Source organism: Pseudophryne corroboree, chromosome 6 (genome assembly GCF_028390025.1).
Source record: "Pseudophryne corroboree isolate aPseCor3 chromosome 6, aPseCor3.hap2, whole genome shotgun sequence".
Taxonomy (NCBI): Eukaryota; Metazoa; Chordata; class Amphibia; order Anura; family Myobatrachidae; genus Pseudophryne; species Pseudophryne corroboree.
Window position 1 is genome coordinate 151,597,922 of NC_086449.1, and position 3,763 is coordinate 151,601,684.

The 3,763-nt window shown below is 43.8% G+C and overlaps 1 long non-coding RNA gene across 1 annotated transcript; it reads right to left on the reverse strand.

The window, feature by feature from the left end:
• Nucleotides 1–253: 253 nt before the first annotated feature.
• On the reverse strand, nucleotides 254–1,765 carry LOC134935069 (uncharacterized). The gene is made up of 2 exons (XR_010179874.1): nucleotides 1,381–1,765; nucleotides 254–378 (listed from the first exon to the last, which is right to left on the reverse strand). It is a non-coding gene; the product is annotated as an uncharacterized LOC134935069 (long non-coding RNA).
• Nucleotides 1,766–3,763: the final 1,998 nt, after the last annotated feature.

Consider the following 3,763-nt stretch of genomic DNA (forward strand, 5'->3'; position numbering starts at 1 on the left):
GTACAAAAATGTCATATGTGCGGAGCAGTGACGTGCGATGAGGTTAATGGCTGGGTAGGCATACAGCAGAAACAGACACAAGAAATGGAGGGTATAATGTGAACCCCTCGGGTGATGAGTTATGGAAACTCTCTGTGAATGTAGGAATTAGTGAACCATATACCCTAAGGATCCTACCTTGTACTTGGAGGTCTTCTCTTGTCTTCGCAGAGAGCTGAGTATTGTCAATTTACTCAGGATAAACAGTCACTGGTTTTCGTCAACAACTCAATTTATTTATTAATATGGTTCAAAGATGCCCTTCTCTTTCAACAAGTATTACAACAAATGTCAATTTCACAAATTGGTTTGCTTTTCACAATACACAGGAACAATTGCCTACACAATAAACAGAATGTTTGATTAGGCCGGAACCTGTTGTCTCTGGGTCTTCCTTCTTAAGCGGATTAGAAATCTTAACTCTGAACATTTATGCATACCGCTAGTACCACATACAAGAAGGTTAGGACAGTGAATTCCTCAATAACCAAAGTAGCAATAGAGTGTCATGCATGCACTGACAAGAACTATATTAAAGTGACACAAATCAATGTTCTTTTCCCCTTTAGTTTATACTGCGCAGGTTATTAGTTTACTACCACGTTGGTGCACATGAAGTTTATGGCGCCTAATAGGAATCTTTGAAGTATAGCGTTTATATGTACTCCCTGCCTTTAGCCAAGAACAATCCTGCTTGTATCCTTTCCATACGAGTTCTTTGTAAATAAGTTGAAAGTATTCCCTTAACTGCAGAAAGAGTTAATTGGTGCTGATAAATCTCTGTGAAGGTGAAGCAGGCTTAATATATTGGTCCTTAATGATTGTCTCGAGCTGAACTCTGTATCCCTCTGAATAAGATAGGTACCTGGTCCTGCCTGGCTGTTTACTGACTGTGCGCTGGACAGGGCTCACTTAAACCCAGCTTAGGTTTTTGTAGTTCACCTGCAGTGTCCTCAACGTATTAGTGCAATGCAATAGCTAGAGGTAAACTGTGTAATAATTATGAGGTCTCAGCTAATACTTTAAGTCTCTGTATTCTCTATGCTGCTGTAATATCAGGGTCTTCATGACTTTAGGACAGTGGCACTATGCTGCAGCAATTGGCTCTACCTACATGCCAAAGTGAGGTGATACTGTGTCCGGTCTAAAATAGCTTCTCTTGCTCTGGGCAGTCAGTGTAGGTTGAAATAGGCTATTTTAGATTAATATTGTTCAGTTGGATGTGAGAATCCCTTCAGGGACATACAGCCCTACTATAGCTGTCTCTGTGCGCCCTCTGATTGCCTTATATGGACTGTCTGGGGCCACCTCCCGATCCTCCCTGTGTGTTCACACACTTACTCACTGTCGGGCAGAGTCTCCATCTATGAATGTCAGTCACCTCCAAGACACTTTCCTGAAGGCGTTCCCGCTAGAAGTATCTTACAGCAGGCAGTCAGAGGGAGGGATCCGCTACCGCCCCCGTCATCAGCGTCATTGATGACATCTTCTCTGGAGCGCGGATAAGGATCTCCACACTGGACTCACTCTCCAAGCTCAGCGGGACACACCGGAGTCTGTTCGGGGTAATTCAGCTTAACTTTGTCATCAGATGCAGGTACGGAGCGGTTACCACAGCTGTTAATGCCGCACCGAGTACGCACCACCAGCACACCTCTCTCTGTCCCCTCAGCGAGCTCTCCATCAACTACCTCTCCCAACTGTCACTGGCCTCACCACCTGACTGGTCATGTGACCTGCTCCTGAGCTCTTGAGCAGTTGCTGGGGCTGCGGTCTTTCAGTTATATAATGACATACACCTGCACTGTAGTGTGATGCACAATGTCAGACATACTGTAATACTTCACATTGTGGGGTATTACAATAACTTGTGCCTGAGATGGACTATTGGCCCACAATTACAACATGTCTGAAAAAAAGAACTAAGGGATTGAGGGCCTAATTCAGACCTGATCGCAGCAGCACATTTGTTCTGTAATGGGCAAAACCATGTTGCACTGCAGGTGGGGCAGATGTAACATGTGCAGAGAGAGTTAGATTTGGGTGGGGTGTGTTCAAACTGAAATCTAAATTGCAGTGTAAAAATAAAGCAGCCAGTATTTAATATGCACAGAAACAATATAACCCACCCAAATCTAACTCTCTGTTACATCTGCCCCACCTGCAGTGCACATGGGCTCTCATTCCGAGTTGTTCGCTCGTTATTTTTCATCGCATCGCAGCGATTTTCCGCAAACTGCGCATGCGCAATGTTCGCACTGCGGCTGCGCCAAAAAAATTTGCTAAGAAGTTTGGTATTTTACTCACGGCATTACGAGGCTTTTTCTTCGTTCTGGTGATCGTTGTGTGATTGACAGGAAGTGGGTGTTTCTGGGCGGAAACTGGCCGTTTTATGGGAGTGTGTGAAAAAACGCTGCCGTTTCTGGGAAAAACGCGGGAGTGGCTGGAGAAACGGGGGAGTGTCTGGGCGAACGCTGGGTGTGTTTGTGACGTCAAACCAGGAACGACAAGCACTGAACTGATCGCACTGGAAGAGTAAGTCTCGAGTTACTCAGAAACTGCAAAGTAAAATAATTTCGCAATATTACGAATACATCGTTCGCAATTTAGCTAAGCTAAGATTCACTCCCAGAGGGCGGCGGCTTAGCGTGTGCATTGCTGCGAAAAGCGGCTAGCGAGCGAACAACTCGGAATGAGGGCCATGGTTTTGCCCATTACAGAACAAATTTGCTGCTGCGATCAGGTCTGAATTAGGCCCTGAGTAACCCAAATGCACTAACAAGAGGATAATGTATAATGACTTTATTATATGCAAAAAAGCAAAAACTCGCAAATAGGAGAAAATTACAAAAGATGTGTGAAGATGATCTAGATCATAAGTAAAAGAGTCCAAATTAAAGATTTGCCACCAAACAATGAAATGCATTTGTGGTCAGTGTTTTTAGATAGTGGTGTCCTGCTTATTTAAGAGAAAGTCTCTGAGAATAAAAAATAATAGGAGCACTATCACCTCATGACCTGTACATTACAGTGATCTACTGGTGGTGGCTACCTTGCCCCTCCTTTTCTAGTAGATTGGGTGGCACTCATTGCATAAATGACATGATGCAAAGGTTTTTGCCCGATTGAGTGTCACACGATTGTAAATGTTGATTTATATACAGGACTAAAAGCATCACTTTAAAAAGACATTTCATACACTTTAAATGAAGCCGCTGCGGCCGCTATGCTTAATCCACAACCTACGTACTTATTACACCATTAGCGTACAGAGTCCCATACCGTGTACGGACTTTGCGTACAAACGCCGCGCTGGCTGTACAAAGTACACGCAGCGCGTACACACCCAAAGATACACCGTGAATCCTTAACAGCTATGCATGCAATAGTAATACACTTTAAACCTTAGCAGAGAAAGGAAAACACGACACCAGATTGTATTTAAACTGCCGGGTTCCGACACCACAACATATTATTACTGAAAGGGGGTTACAATAACAAAGCAATACAATACAAAAGAATAATGGCTACAGTCAATGGTACATACTTGTTTGGATTTCGCCGCGCTACCCAGTCTGGTCCTCGGACATCTAGACAGATAACTTTTAGAGTCTTGTGTGACCAGGCCTGCAACTGGCTCCTTTTATACAATCTTCCAAAACTTAACACAATGGATACTGTAATCTCTTTGTCCATTGGACACAGGGATGGTCATTTACAGTAC